We start from the raw sequence: 17,559 nt of genomic DNA on the forward strand, positions 1-17,559 counted from the left end.
CAAGTACTCCTTTTCTTTTTGCGAATACAGACTAACACAGCTGCTACTCTGAAGGTCCTATAGTAATTAAAATAGACTTTCATATAAATTATTGGTTAGGTTACAACTCGTAGAGGATAATGGTGTCCAATGATTTCGCTGTTTCGCTGAAAGCCATTTTATTATACACTTCAACCTCTCCGGCTACTCAGTAAAAGATTTAAGGGTGGCAATTTTGCAACAGAAAAGCTTCAAAAACAGACCCCAACAAGAAACTACTGAGCTTGAATTAATATGCAAACTAGATACCATTAACGTGGGTTTGAACAGAGACTGGGAGTGGCTGGGTCATTTCACATATTGAATCTATTTCCTTAAGTTAAGTATCCTCATACCTTCTTGTCAACTGTCTAAATGGGCCATCCTGATTATCACTATGAAAGTTTTTTTCTCCTGCTCAAAATAGCTCATCTTAACTAATTAGCCTCTCACAGTTTGTATGGTAACTTCCAACTTATCGGTATACATATATTACCATATGTTCCATTCTATGCATCCGATGAAGTGGGCTGTAGCCCACGAAAGCTTATGCTCTAATAAATTTGTTAGTCTCTAAGGTGCCAGAAGTACTCCTGTTCTTTTTGCGGATACAGACTAACACGGCTGCTACTCTGAAACGAACCATTATTGTTGTGAGGCTTACTAAAATTTAGCCGTTTTCCAAATGTAGTTCGCATAGATGCAGATAGCCTCTGGGATTTAAAATCACCACACACTACCTTCATTATTTGATATATAAAAACTCTAGAAGCAGCCATGTATCTGGGGATTAGCCAAATACCAAAGGAACTGAGTGACATACTTTGACTGAGGGCTTCTTACAGTGTGTATTCAAATTGGTGCTGTAAATTCTACAGTACTTTTCATTTAAAATAGGCTGTCAAATATGAGGTAATATTGGTAAAGGTTGGACTTAATCTAGGCTTTATGTTATTTAATTTTGCATAGTTTACCCGCTGTGGAGTTCTAAATAAATGGCCCTATTCATGAAAAATATGTATATATTTGGTATGTTTGCTTTCTTTAACACTGAAAGTGACCATTTTCTGCATATAAAGTATGTTTTTATTTGACTTATTAACACATACCTTCCCCACATGAATGGACACATCTCTTTTATGCATGCAAATCTTGGAAAGAGTGGAGAGAGGAGAAAAGCAGCATTCTGGTGTTAAATAAAGGAAATCTGACAATTCAAGGAAGCTTAGAAAATGTAACAAAAGAATACATTCTTACTCTCTTCGGAATCACCCTAATTTATGTACTGAATACTTTAAGCCCTGCTTTGATGGAATACCTGATATGCATTTTTAACAATTATGATTTTTATCAGCATCCATCCAGAAATTCTTCTTATTCAATAGGATCCCAACAAATCATCATACATAATCAGGGTCCAAACAAATAACACATTTCTGAATACAAACACTTTAAAGGAGTATATGCAGTGGAGAGTAAGTTAATAAAATTTGTGGAAGATACAAACTGGGAAGGGTTGTAAGCACTTTGGAGGACAGGATTAGAATTCAAAACAGTCTTGATAAATTGGCAAAAAGAAAAGGAGTACTTGTAGCACCTTAGAGACTAACCAATTTATTTGAGCATAAGCTTTCCTGAGCTACAGCTCACTTCATCGGATGTAGCTCACGAAAGCTTATGCTCAAATAAATTTGTTAGTCTCTAAGGTGCCAGAAGTACTCCTTTTCTTTTTGCGGGTACAGACGAACACGGCTGCTACTCTGAAACCTGTCATTGATAAATTGGAGAATTGATCTGAAATCAACAAGTTGAAATTCAGAAAAGACAAATGCAAAGTATTACACATAGGAAAAATCAAATGCACAAATACAAAATGGGGAATAACTGGCTAGGCAGTAGTATTGCAGAAAAAGATCTGGGATTATATTGTATTCCAAACTGAATAAGAGCCAACAATGTGATGCAGTTGCAAAAAAGGCTAATATCATTCTGGGGTATATTAGCAGGAGTCTTGTACGTAAAATACAGGAGGAAATTGTTCCTCTCTAGTTGGCAATGGTGAGGCCTCAGCTGGAATACTGTGTCCAGTTTTGGATGATGCACTTTAAGAAAGATGTGGACAAACTAGAGAGAGTCCAGAAAATAGCAGCAAAAAAGATTTCAGAAAACATAACCTATGAGGAAAGATAAAAAACCTGGGCATGTTTAGTCTTGAGAAAAGAAGGCTAAGAAGGGACCGGATAATATGTTAAGGACTGTTATAAAGAGAAGAGTGATCAGTTGTATTCCACGTACACTGACAGTAGGACAAGAAGTAATTGGCTTAATCTGCGGCAAGGGAGATTTAGGTTAGATATTAGGAAAAACTTTCTATTAAGTTCTGGAATAGGCTTCCAAGGGAGGCTGCGCAATCCCCATCATTAGAGGATTTTAAGAACAAGTTGGACAAGCATCCTTGTCAGGGATGGTCTAGGTTTACCTGGTCCTGCCTCAGCATGGAGAGATGGACTAGATGACCCCTTAGGGTCCCTTCCAGCCCTACATTTCTATGATTCTACTAACTTTTAAAAATTTTGGACTGTAAATAAATATAACTAAGGAAAACTATGTTCTAGCAGGGTAAAAGGACCTTAACGTGGGTATAGAACAGTGTAAAAGGGCTTTAGTATGAACGAAAATCTGGCCCAAAGTTAAATGTTCATAGCCTTGTAGAGATATGTTTATGAAAGATTGTGATTTGGAGACACTCCCTCATAAGAGAATGTGTTGTGAGTGTGGGAATTTGGAAATGTGCCCTGGAGGTAGGGATTGGAAACACTGCTTGGCTGTATGCAGCAGTTCACCAGAGACACTCTCCAGTTTGTTTTATTAAAGTTTTATTCCTTTCCCATTCACTGGTTTGTTATTTAATGAACCCCAAGATCATTATAGGTCTGTTTTCTAAGTTGGAAACCAAAACACCACATGTGGGTGTTAATTGGTCACCAACTTGCCAAAGTGCCAGGGGGTGCTCGATGCCCCGGCTCTGTCCCAGGCCTCACCCTCACTCAACACTTTCCCCACAAGGCCCCACCCCTGCCCCACCTCTTCCCGCCCTGCCTCTTCCCACCCAGTTCTGCCGCCTCCCCCGAGTACACAGCGTACCTGCTCCTCCTGCCTCCCTCACAGACTGCTGCATGCAGTGAAACAGCTGTTTGCAGCGGGTGGGGGCGCAGGGAGGGAGAGGGAGGCGCTGATCTGTGGGGCCTGCCAGTGGGCGGGAGGTGCTGGGGGGGTGGAAGCTGATAGGGGGCTGCTGGTGGGTACTCAGCACCCACCATTTTTCCCCCATGCGTGCTCCAGCCCTGGAGCACCCATGGAGTCGATGCCTATGAATTTGGTCACTCAGTACCCAAACACCTGTTTTGAGCACATAAATGCCCATCTGAGTGGACAAATGTTGTGTGTAGACTCCAGAATGCTTGTGAATATCTAAAGCAGGTCCTCCAGACCTTAGTCTAACCCCACATTTAGTCTGTGGAAAATTAGAAAAAGCCCACAGGCAAGCATAGTTGTATATTAGAACTGTTACTGGCTGATTTTTAAAAACAGCAAAACAGTGATGCTTAGAAACTGATGGCACTTAAACTGCGACCTTTCTCATGCCCAGGAGCATTTTATGAATGTCTCCCATCTGCCTCACGCTATTAGAAAGTTGATATTGCTGTGAGTTTATTTCTAATCAGAAACAGAAGAAACATCGCCAAACTGTCACCTAGTTTTGCTGTAAATTGGTTATCAAATAATGTTAAATGTTAAATGTCCTGCCCATAAAAAACAAATGAACACATTTATTAGAGAGTGAAATCACTGCTGAATCTGAGAAATGAAAAGTACCGTTATCAAGCTACCACAAATGCTTGCATACTGCAGGCACATAACACGATGGTATGATATTCTTGGCCATTTTTTTTTTTAAACAAATATGGATGCATACACCCACTGATGATATTTTGTCTGATTTTTTTTAAGCAGTTGAGTTGCTGATCTTTTCTGTAGCTGAACAGACTGGGGCCAGGAAACAAAAGACTATTCATATGATAATACAACATTTTGGACTAACTGGGAGCAAGCCTTTCAGCTCAGGTCAACAGACGCAGGTTAGTGGGGCTCATGCTAGTGTTCTCAAAATAGCTGTATAAACAGCACTTTGAAGTTGCAGCTCGGAAGCCTACCCTGATCCCTCGGCTTCAGAGCCTGAGCTCCATCCCAAGCTACAATTTCAAAGTGCTGTCTATACAGTTATTTTTAGAGTACTAGTATGAGTCCCACAAACCAGTCTGTGGGCCCAAGCTGGGAGGCTCTCTCCTACTCAGTCCAAAATGCTGTGTAGACATACCCTCAGAGATTTGTCATTGGCTGCTGACACACAGCACCTAAATGGATCAACGGAATACCTGAGGTGTAATACACTGTAGTGTAATAAGCCTCTGTAGATAAAATACATTTTCATTTGAAAAATGTGTTTGATATTCTGAGCTTTCATTTAAATTCTTTGATAAATACAGACCAGCGGTATTATGACAAAGGAAAAACTATACGTGAAATCCTGGCTCCATTGAAGTTAATGGTAAAACTCACAAGAAATTCAAGTTTGACACACAAGTTGCATATATCCTGCAAAAGTATATTATTAGTCTGATTTGCATAAGAAAGGTGTATGGATATAACTTCAATAAAAAGCCACATAAAGGGAAAAAAGAGAAGTTGTGGCAAGACTATTAGTAATCATTGATAAATAAGCAGTATTGAGCTCATACTCCCATTAATTTCCATGGGCTTTGCATAAGGCCCTGTGTAAACAAGTAATCTTCACTATTTGCATTAGTGCTGACAGGAGAGTCTTTAGGACCACTTTTTTCCTGAAACTCATTTAACTAACAAATATCTGCTGAGGATTCTCTAACGCTGACAGACAATGAAGACTAGTAATTATAGCGGAGAAATTGGAGCCACAAGAACTGCACGTATTACAGTGACTTGCTGTGAATTGCCCAAGTGATTTGCCCTTTTTTTTTTAAATGACTGTTCATTTTGGGTGCCCAACTTGACACAGGTGCTCAGGGCTTTCTGAAAACCAAGCCCTTTAAGGTGTCTCAGGTTGGGCAATCAAAACTTGAGGCTTCTCAAAATCACTAGTCACTTTTGAAATTTTTAGCCCTAACCTACATGTGTCTATTTTCCAATCTGTAAAATGGGGGTAATGTCTACATGCCTTTATAAATTATTTTGAGATAGTCAGATGAAAGGTGTAATACACATGAAAAGTATTATTTTTTTATGAATGACATTTTCCACTGTGGAATCTTCCTAGAAATGTTGTTCACATGATGTCTTCACCATGCTGTGCAAAGCATCTGGTGATGAGGCCTATTTCCTGCAAATATACTGGTCCTCCTTCATTTGGCAGTATTGTTGTTTGGTGACACAGTAGCCATTGGGAAGTAGGTTAATAATTTGCATATTTACTGTAAAAGCTGTATTTTATTTAGTATACTTCTTCCAAGAATCAATAACAGCTGCGCAAATATGTTGACAAAAATAAAAGCTGTCACAAATATTTTGGATATTCACTGGGTAGTTTCAAGTATGGGATCTAGGAATGCTGTCCGGAATTCATTTAAAGTCCTGCAGGCACTTCTCTGAATCTTCCATTGGCAGGACTTTGAGAAGACAAGGATTGAGCCACATATGCTGGATTTAAAAATATCTTTACATCAGTGGAATTTGTTCATAATTTAGGCATCATGTATGATGCACTGTCTGAGCTTAGTGATCTGTCAAAACAATTGAAGAAGAAGAACATTACATTGGCAGAAGCTATCTTGCTGTTCTCAAAACAGGTTCAGATATCTGCTCCCAATGCTGACAGTCTTGGAGCATTTGTAACGTGGATGGCAGTGCCAAATAAAACATGTCCTGTAAAAATACTGAATTGTTTGAGAAGAAAGCTGTTAAAGTCAAAGTAGCAAAATCTTTCAGGAACTTGTCAAACACCATGAAAAGCTGAATGATGACAATTAGACTTTCCAAGACTAAAGTTTATTCAGATTAATATTTTTTTCCTGTACGGTAATTGTACCTTAGCGTTGTTCCTAATTAAAAACTGAATATGTGGTAAGAAATGGACCAAATTACTTTCTGAAAAGTTTTGGTATCTCCAAATACCAGAGAACCTGCATCTAGATAAACAGCAGTTGACTGTCCACAACTATACTACTTCTATAGCACTTCTAGATATTTGGTTGAGAGATGCTATACAAATATAAATTACTATAGTCTGAAACAGCATGAAGTGCCTTCTTGACTGTTACATTATTCCTGGAAGTTTTCTCTCTTTAAAAAATGCGCATGTACTTGGTGCAGGTTTCACAGAATAAAGGCAAAGCTGATTATTCAGTGTTGTGAATGTATTCCCTCCTTCTGAAGCCAGGACTTCTGGCAGTAATAGAAAAACACTGTGAACCACTCATTGTCTGAACTACACATATGTGCATACTGGTAGGATAGTTATAGGATAGTTATGGGCAGTTAAAAAGGTAGTACTTTGCTACTTGTCTACCCATTGTCTCAGTATGGTAAGAATGTCTATGTAGTACGGAAATGGGCTCCATCAGCAGCCTCATGAATTACAAAGACTATTACACCATTACAGCTTCAACCTTGCTGACTACTATGACAAATTATTTCAGTTTCATGGCCAAGTACAACTGTCTCTTCTAAGAACTGCATCTCTGAACTGTGAACTGATGTCTGAATCATCAGTCTCAAGATACGTTACATCCTGTGTTTGTTGAGTGTGTGATGAAACATGGTCTTGTACCAATTACGGGAGAAAAATCATTCAGCACGCATGTCCAAAGTGATCCTATCGCATTCATAATAAAAAAATTAATTTACCAAGACTATGTACATGTTAGGAGTTTATGACCATTTATACCAGTGTGCACAAGACTTTAAAATAATGATTGTCATTCCTCTTCTTTGGAGCTTCACAGGTTCTCATTAAATATTAAAAAGAAGGGCTATAGCACACAGGTTGAAGCTAACTATTCATGATTCATTTGTGTGCACAAGGCCTCCAAATATTTCCTTATGGGGATATTGTTTTTTTATGGCATTATGAATATCCAAGCCAAACTTTTTATATTTGTGTCTTTAAGTATTTTTCTGCTATAACACGTACAACAAATGCAAAAGTCCTTCCTCTTGCAATATATATAAACATGTTATGATTATTGTTACACACAGTACTGTAAATATTGCATGCTACAAATACCCTCTTTTAAAATAAAGTATACTCTTTAAAACTGCATTTATCTATCATCTTCAATTCAAAACTATAGCAAGGTATATGCTGAGAGTCACAGTGGAACACATGCTAGCTGTTGTCACTATGGGGGCCTGCAAAAGAGGGAAAAAAAGTTTAGGCTCATTTATGGAGTCAGGTTTCTCTTGCTATTTGGAATGTTTAATACAAAAGTGTAGTGTTTTCTTTCTTTTAAGAGCTTTTGCAGGTTACCTTTAAACAATCTTAAAGGTAGACTACTATTTGTTATTAGAGCTGTTGTAAATTTTGCCCTAGACCTTAATCCAGTTAATGCAAGTGTTATCAGATATGACCAATGTCCTACACAGATGCTTAGAATGAAATGCTCTTTCTACATTTACAAAAACAAAACTAAACATATAAACAAAAAACCCAACAACAACATCAACAAAAAACAACCATTAATGGAGAGGGAATTCATCAGCTTCTTTTATCAAAATACAGATTGTTCACATGGTCAAAAAATTAAAATTGGCCTTTTATAAAACCTGTTTGGTCTGAATGACTACCCCTGAATATATTATAACAACATCCAATTGATTTAAGTCTTCAGTAACCTCAATCTTATTTTGACAAAGCCCAACGCACCCACCTCAGCCCACCCCACCCCCTGGAAAAAAATTAGAAAGTTTTCTTTCAGACAGGGATGAGGACACTTTGCTCCTTATAAACCCAACCATACTCTAGGCATAAAGGCCCTGATCCTGCACTACTGAAGTCAAAGAGAGTCTTACCACTGACCTGAAGAGTATCAGGCTCTTAATGTTAGGTGGTACTAGAATACGTAGGTGGTCAGAAACAATGGTTCATTAAAATTAAATTAGGCCTGAATCTAATCCAACTAGAAGAGTCAAACCAAACTGAAGGCTCTTCAACTGTGACTGATATTTCTGTCCACAAAGGATTGTGGAATATGATGGGTAATGGAGTATTTATAAAAAAGTTGAGAGCCACTCTTCTAAGATTTCTTCTTCTTTATTCACTCCCTTTCTTCATTGCAAAAAAAGGCCCTGTTACCCTTCATCCAAGGAGAATGCTATTGTCACATCTAGTATTGACCTAGAAGGTGCTTCATTTCTCAGAGTCTGAGGGTTCTTTCTCCACAGGACTCAGACACAAGGAGTCAAACTTTGAATGAACTAAATCGTCCACATCTCAGGCTTGTACCATCATTAGGTTACTAGATTGTCACACACTTCATTCTTAAGTATGCATAGCAAGTGACACTGGCATACAGCCATGGACCTTACCACAGCAGCTTTATTCCCTTCAGAAGTTTAATTTTATTAAAGTATTTTAAAGTTTATAGCTTTATAGCTTGTTATTGTAAAACTGTTTATCTAATATGATGTAATGCAACAGAGGGTGCACAAAAGACTGGAAAACAAAACATAACAGATAGCAGGGTCTGTCAAAGCTCAATGCCTTATATGACATATTAGTTACAATAGAAGAACACATGATTTAGATATATATACACACACACAATGTCATAGTATCTTATGATACATAAAAAGAAAAGGAGTACTTGTGGCACCTTAGAGACTAACCAATTTATTTGAGCATAAGCTTTCGTGAGCTACAGCTCACTTCATCGGATGCATACTGTGGAAACTGCAGAAGACATTATATACACAGAGACCATGAAACAATACCTGCTCCCATCCCACTCTCCTGCTGGTATTGTTTCATGGTCTCTGTGTATATAATGTCTTCTGCAGTTTCCACAGTATGCATCCGATGAAGTGAGCTGTAGCTCACGAAAGCTTATGCTCAAATAAATTGGTTAGTCTCTAAGGTGCCACAAGTACTCCTTTTCTTTTTGCGAATACAGACTAACACGGCTGTTACTCTGAAACCTGTCATTATGATACATAGTATCTTCTTGCAATATTACTGATGTAATAGGGTTTTTTCCATGCCATCACAGACACCTGTCTGTGGGACCTTTCTTTGGAAAGGATTGTGACATTGTTAGGGTGGTGGACTTCACCTGTGTTCTTTCTTCCCCGAAAGCAGAGCCTTTCTAGTCTCCTGAGGCACAGTCAGCACTTGTTCCCCCTAATATTAACAGTCAAATCTAAATAATAGTTGCAAGTTAAATAGTGTGTTCTTTATTTTAGAAAGGAGGAGATAGATTACTCTTGTGTGCAGGTGCAGCTTTTGGTGTGGAAGCTGTGCTATTATAAGTGATGAAATATATGTTACAAAAGTTAGAGGTTGGTTAACTGTATGCTGTTAGCAGTGTAACAGTTCTTATTTGCTGAAGGCCAACTGCTCTTCTGTGGTTGCCTGGAAGTAACTGTGTCCTGCCTATAAGAATATCTGTTTTATCTTTCCAGACTCAGTACTTTGTACTGAGTCTGGAAAGACTCAAAAACCTACTCGGGGTTGGGATTCTCAACTTAATTCAATCTGCATCATATTCAGGCATAATAGTTTGCCCTCTGCCTCGCAAGTTGTCAAGGTTCCTTCCCCACTCTGAACTCTAGGGTACCGATGTAGGGACCTGCATGAAAGACCCCCTAAGCTTATTCTTACCAGCTTAGGTTAAAAACTTCCCCAAGGTACAAACTTTGCCTTGTCCTTGAACAGTATGCTGCCACCACCAAGCATTTTAACCAAAGAACAGGGAAAGAACCACTTGGAGACGTCTTCCCACAAAATATCCCCCCAAGCCGTACACCCCCTTTCCTGGGGAAGGCTTGATAATAATCCTCACCAATTGGTACAGGTGAACACAGACCCAAGCCCTTGGATCTTAAGAACAATGAAAAATCAATCAGGTTCTTAAAAGAAGAATTTTAATTAAAGAAAAAGTAAAAGAATCACCTCTGTAAAATCAGGATGGTAAATACCTTCCAGGGTAACCAGATTCAAAACATAGAGAATCCCTCTAGGCAAAACCTTAAGTTACAAAAAGACTCAAAAACAGGAATATACATTCCCTCCAGCATAGTTTATTTTACCAGCCGTTAAACAAAAGAAAATCTAACGCATTTTTTAGCTAGATTACTTACTAACTTAACAGGAGTTGGAAGACTTGCATTTCTGATCTGTTCCCGGCAAAAGCATCACACAGACAGAGAGAACCCTTTGTTCCCCCCCCCCTCCAGATTTGAAAGTATCTTGTCCCCTCATTGGTCATTTTGGGTCAGGTGCCAGCGAGGTTACCTTAGCTTCTTAACCCTTTTCAGGTGAAAAGGTCTTGCCTGTGGCCAGGAGGGATTTTATAGCACTGTATACAGAAAGGTGGTTACCCTTCCCTTTATATTTATGACACAAGTCTAGGCATCATGGTAGGCTATTCAGAAAATTTGAAAACATGGCCCTATTGACGTCAGTGGGAGTTTCACCATTGATTTCAGTGGGGCCAGGATTTCACCCAAAATCTCCACAGATTTTCAGAAATGTAATACATAGGAGAAGTGGTTAAAGGAGACTGAAATAGGAATGGAGAGCTCTCAGCCCACCAGCTGCAGAGGGCTGGGAGCTGTGGAGAAGTGCTGCTTCCCCTAAACAAGGAAAGAAGCAGCAACTGCTCCTGCCTCCCACTGCCTCTTATTTTAACTCCTGCATAACAGTGCTTTCCATGGCTCAAGCACCATATTTTATTTATATTGAACTAGAAATATAATATGCTTCTCTTTCTCACTGGATAGCGTATGAGACTCTGACCAACTTCGATGTTTTTATTGACCTCTCACTCCACATCGACAACCATCTGGGTGTGCAAAATGAGGAGTGATGGGAATATTGCTGCTGCCTCGCCCACACCCCATGTCAAAAACCGCAGGGCCCACCCATGAACTGATGCAGGTTGACCTGGTCTGCTGATTCCTGACCTTGGAAGAAAAGGAATGACAATGGTGCAATAACTTATGCTTTTACTGCAAAAAGAAAAGGAGTACTTTGGCACTTTAGAGACTAACAAATTTATTTGAGCATAAGCTTTCGTGAGCTACAGCTCACTTCATCGGATGCACTCAGTGGAAAATACAGTGGGGAGATTTATATACATAGAGAACATGAAACAATGGGTGTTACCACACACACTCACACATACACATATCCCTTCTGGTAACAGCTCACCTTAAGTGATCACTCTCGTTACAGTGTGTATGGTAACACCCATTGTTTCATGTTCTCTCTGTATATAAATCTCCCCACTGTATTTTCCACTGAATGCATCCGATGAAGTGAGCTGTAGCTCACGAAAGCTTCTGCTCAAATAAATGTGTTAGTCTCTAAGGTGCCCCAAGCACTCCTTTTCTTTTTGCAAATACAGACTAACACGGCTGCTACTCTGAAACCTGCTTTTATTGCAGAGCACCAGGACATGCCCTTGCCTCTTGCCCATTGCAGACCGTGATCAGCAAGGAATTGGGAAATAAGCAAGCTCAGGGGGCAGCCTGGCACCACCAGAGCACTATGTTCTTGAACTATTCCCAAGCCATTGAGGGAAACCTGATCCAGGACATGTGGTTCCTCTCCACACTTCCAAGTACAGCTACATTTATGTACCCTGGATGGGGCCAAGCTCATTTTCCACTTAGTGGGCCGTGATCAATTCCGGGGGTTGCCAATAATTTTATAGATGCTGAAGTCGCTCAAGCCCTACAAATCCCTCTCCACTTAAAACCTACATTCGTTCTCGTAGAGATGATAGATGTGTTGCTTCTGTCCTTGGGGATAGTGATGCAAGGAACAGTAGCCCTAGAGGCCGTATTGCAGGGTCATTGGGAGTGCTACAATTCAATGATTCTTGGAGTCATCTGGCAGGAGCAGCATGACCCCTGCATCTCCTGGTGAGAGAAGAAGACAAACTTCCCTCTGAACATTTCCAAAGGGTCTGCCTGCATGCAGCTGGCCCCAAGTCTTGTTTTTCTTTGTTCATCTCTGCTTCTTTCTTATTTTGTATTTAAGAGTTGAATGTCAGGTTTATTTGAGTGCACCAATAATAAAGATGTTGAATTTTTTAAATCAATGCTTTAAGATACAGTGTAGAAATACAATACCTATAAATTTGCTTCAGCCATGTTTGCACAGGCCTACCCTACAGCTCAACTGTTGTGCTGTCAGAAGCCCAGAGTGAGCTGCAGTGTATATCTGCACTGTCTCAGGAGAAATCCAGGAGGAAGGCTGTGATTCTGTGAACATGTCTTGTTCCTAAACTTTGTCTCTGCCTCTAAGTCTCTCCTCCACTGCTGCCGGGTCTATACCTGAAGCAGTTATGTTAGCTGGAGTGTTGGGGGAATTAGTCAAAGGCTTAGGATTGCCAACTTTGGTTTGGACAAATTCCTGGAGATTTCATCACATGACATAATCTTTAATTCCTGAAGACTCCAGGACAATCCTGGACGGTTGGCAACTCTATCAAACTCCACCAATTCTCTGCTCTACCAGTTAGGTTGCCTGTTCTAGCCTACCAGTGAGAGTGGAGGACATAGTGGCTCCATGGAGTCTGCTTTCCTCCTGTGCTGCTATCTGTTATGTGAGTAGCTTGCACAGGAGCATAAGTAGGTGCATTGCACCCCCTCAAGCCCCCACGCTAGCTGGGTCACAGGTTGCCAAGAAATGAGCATTTTAATAGGTGGACTTATTGCTAGTTTATGTTTGTCCTTTTTCCACTCATGTATAAGAAACAAGCTCATGTAATTTTAAAGTCATAGTCCAATAAACCTATGTTATGTTCAAAAAACCTCCAAAAGATATTTATTTATGTAACTTTACCTTCAATTTATCACTTTTTAAGTTTGGACTTTAAAGGTTTAATAATGCTTTTTTTTACTGCCATTCATGTGTCTTCCTATGCACAGGAAATAATGTTATCAATACGGAGATGAATAGAGGATAATCTTGGCATAGTATAGCATTTTGTAGAACTAATGTGCTTTTGTCAAAAGAGGGGAAGTATCTGCCTATTGTTCTATTACTATAGGAGGTGTAGGGAGATCTGTTGGGAGTCATTTATTGCTGTAGGAAGTTATTACAAAACGGCATTACAGCAAAGGTTACAGAAGTACTTACTGAAATGAGTAAAAGTTGAAAGCTTTTCAGCCCACTTATCAAAATGTTTACAGCTTCCATTTCAATGCAGATGAAACCATTTTGAATACAGGAAATTATTCCATATCACATACAATTTTATTAATCACAAATCTTAAAAAACCCCAAACAGCTTAGGCCTACTGTAATCAGATCTGTGTTAAACCTTTTATGGATGAATCTGTAATTATAGTATCAAGTTATGTAGAAGAGAAAAAATGTCAAATGTTAAAATAAATAAATGTGCCATCTAGATTACAATAATCAAGAGCCGATAGAATATTATTATTGATTTGAGTGACTGGCATTGTAGCAGCCATATGCTTCTTTAATCTTTTCTAAAAAATACAGTATTTTTATTTGTCTCTCTTGACATACTTGATTTACAAATACTATATAAGCCTTCTCTGAACCACTTTTGAGATGTAGAGAGAGAGAGTATTCATTTAAAGGAACACAACAGTTGGCAGAGTTGATGGTCTCAATCTAGTTCTCAATGGACAGGGGTGCAAATCTCAAACCACCTCCATTATTAGCTCTACTTCACAGTCTCAGCAGAGAGACCAAGAACTGAATGGGCATAAAGACATACCTCAGGAGGTTCCCTCTAGGATAGATTAAAGGCATATTGATGAGGCAGTGTGAAGGACCTTGTACTGGTGCTCTATTTGTGCTGTGTCTTTAAGGTCTTCAGTGAGGCACCTTGTGAAAACACTGCATTCATACAAAAACATTTTAAAAACCTGTTACAAATAAAAGAATGTATGTGATTATTACATAATGCTGACACAATGATTATATAATTTCCATCACCATGGGATTACTTTGATTAATTTCTGCCAGCACCCAGAAGGGTCAGGTCCAGAATTTGGAATATCAAAAAGATGCCCATAATCAGGGATGGCTGAGGCTCTTCCAGATGCAGCGCTCCCACTTAATGAGAGTCCCATATACAGAGTGATTACACCATTGAGCCAAATACATTCATCCAAGCAATTATTTCTCAGCTGTGGATGTAAATGTTTTTAAACTCTTCATAGACAAACTAATTTATATCTTAAGATGTGGTAACTAATATACCAACAGCAGTGTTAGTTTTCAGTCAATCATTAATTTGGCATCCAATTAACAACACATACATGAAACAAATTTTACCTCCACAGAAATGAAGATGAAATTGAAATATTATTCCAACGTCATTGCTAACACCAATTTGCACTAATGTTTAATATAATTCCTGGGATTCATTGTTAACTGGAATTTTCTTTCCAAATTTCAAAACAGAAAAATTGTGTGATTCTCAATTTGTTACATTTGGTTAACAACGACACTTTATTAAATTTTAACATAATTTCATGGTTTTCCCATTTTGTCATTGACTTCCTGTACATTTAATACTCTTTGCTGAGCAGAATACTGTATGAAAACTCAAGCTGAATTACAATTTGGCAGATACAATAATTAGCAAATTGAGTACTCACAATAAAAGAAGATATTTGCACTTTGGCATGCAGCTAGAGCTAGAACCCTCTAACTTTACAGCCTGCCAATCAGGACTGAGCTCTTATAATAAGTCCTCTCAAGAGGACTTAAATGGTACATAGGTTTTACATTGGCTATCTACACAAAAGTGGATTTCAACTTGTGTGTTGATAGTCTGAATTGGAAGTTGACATCATGTCTCTTTCAACCTCCCAAAGTCCAAATGTGTAACTTTTTAAATGGAATCTTGATAAATAGAGACCAGCCGTATTTCTGCAATGTGTTACTCCTCTGCCACCCCTTTGCTACTGTTCCCTCTCTACCCTTTCTCCTTCTCCTTGTCCTCTTTTGTTGACTCCCTTATTGACTTCCCTTATCTCTATATTTTAAAAAAAGTAATGGGTTTCTTCTCCAGTGTGGTCTAAGTTTTACTGATAGCAAATCTAGAAGCCATCCCACTGACAAGCAATATACAAAGTCGCTACTCAGTTCTGGGAAAAAGTATGGTTACCTGCCATGTTCATACTAGAAAAGAAATAAAAGTAAAGACAGAAACATGAACTGTCTCAGTAGAATGGTACAATGAAAGAACAAAATCCATTTTCGGTATAACTCCATTGTTTATTATTTATATTGCGGTAGTACCTACAGGTCCAAACTGAAATCAATGCCCCATTGTGTAAGGTGCTGCAAGTAGGTAAGAGATACACCATGCCTTGAGAATTTACAGACTAAGACACAGGATGAGAGAAAGAAAGCATTATTATCCCAATTTTACAACCCGGGAACTGAGACACAAAGAAAAAATGACTTGCCTGAAGTCACACGGGAAATGTGTGGAAGAGGTAGCAATTGAATTGACATCTGTGTTGTGAAACATCTGGAGTGCAATTATTAGTTTGCAGATTGAAAAACCCTTCAGTGAAGAAAGCAAAGGTTTTAATAAAAACTAAATAATATAAACATCTGCTACATTAAATAGATATTCTTTTAATAGATGAGAAAGTGGTGAAAGCACCTTCACATGAGATGTTTGACACTAGCTTGGGAAAAACATTAGTGGAGGTAGCAATCCTGTATTCAGCAGGGGATGGAATGGATAACTTAACTGATTTTTTCAAACTTTAACTTCTCTGATTCTATGTGGCTTTGCCCTGAATATTTTATTCATAATCTGCAATATGTTTTTTCTACAAAAGTTGCTATTCTAAAATGTAAAAACTCTAATCTGTGAATGCCCATTGGATAGTTAAATGGCTATCTGATTTGTGTGCACAGAAATCTAAGACTTTCGTGAGCAAACGCTTGTACCTCTTTTTGAGGTGATTGTTTGGCGGTATTTAATATGCAGAGTTCAGTGAAAAGACTAACTAAGACCTGAATTATTTGATGCACGTATGATAGCACCAGCACTAGATAAGTTTTTTATATAAACTAGACAATGCCTTTAGGGGGAAAAACCCTTTGGTTTGTTCTCACACTTTCCTTATGTCCTGGGGATAGAAAGTGAAAAGTGCCCCAGTGAATTTTCTCAGAGTACAATACATATGTGACAACGAAGAACAAAGCAAATACAGTACACCCTTCCTATAACAAACCCCTCAGGATCCAAGCCATTTGTTCATTATAGCCAGGGGTTTATTATATCAAGAAAGCCACTGTGGGGGAGTGAGGACTCCGTAGCTGTGGTGGGGGCTGAGAGCTCCACCAGCCCCCGCTGCAGCGGCAGGGCTGGAGGTGGGATCCAGGGACCGGGTTCATTATATCTGAAGGTTCATTATTATGAAGGGCATTATAGCGAGGGTGTATTGTAGTGGATGTGCAATATTTTTATTACAAAATCTGGATGCCTTCATTGTTTTTAATTCTTTCAGCTTTTACAAATTGGTAAAATTTTAAAAACTGCTATATTTTCAACACAAACATCAATATTTTTGAATTCTAAACTATTTTCCCCTCCACACAGATCATTTTTCATATTGAACTCAGAAATTTGGGAATGTCAGTTTGATACCATTTCATGGAAAGCAAAATATTCAGGCTGTAAAATAGTTTGAAATAAAGTGCATGCATGTGTAATTTTGTGACAGATATTCACTAATTTGTAAAACCTCATGTGGCTGGGAAGAGTCCCTCACACTATATACACACACTGTGATAGTGTAGAGAACTTACCTCTTGCCTGAGGTTTGCTTTTATAGTTAACTTGAATGACAAAACTTCCTAAACGTGGTTTGTTCCTAGGCTTTTTCCCTGCATCTACTTCCTTCTTCCTTCTTAAAGGAGCTACAATCCCTCTCATACCTGGGACTGGAACTTATGTGTCCTGCCTGATATGGCTTCCAACATGAGTCAATAGAATAGTCCTGCCTATCTCTTTCTTCAGAGTCCTAAAGCCTGACAACCTGTAACACACTGTAATAAATGATGGGAGTACCTCAAAAGGAACACATATGTGCCATAATAGTGAGAGCCAAGTATTTTTTAAAAGTAACCAGGACATCAACAAGTATTTTTTAAAGTTAAAGAACACAAACACTATTGCCTCTAATCTTTTGCAAAGGTCAAACACTCCACTACAATGTTATATAAGTAAAAGGGTTTCATAAACAATGAAAGCACCCTTTGTTTCTGAAACTAGA

Source organism: Chelonia mydas, chromosome 6, assembly GCF_015237465.2.
Source record: "Chelonia mydas isolate rCheMyd1 chromosome 6, rCheMyd1.pri.v2, whole genome shotgun sequence".
Classification (NCBI taxonomy): Eukaryota; Metazoa; Chordata; order Testudines; family Cheloniidae; genus Chelonia; species Chelonia mydas.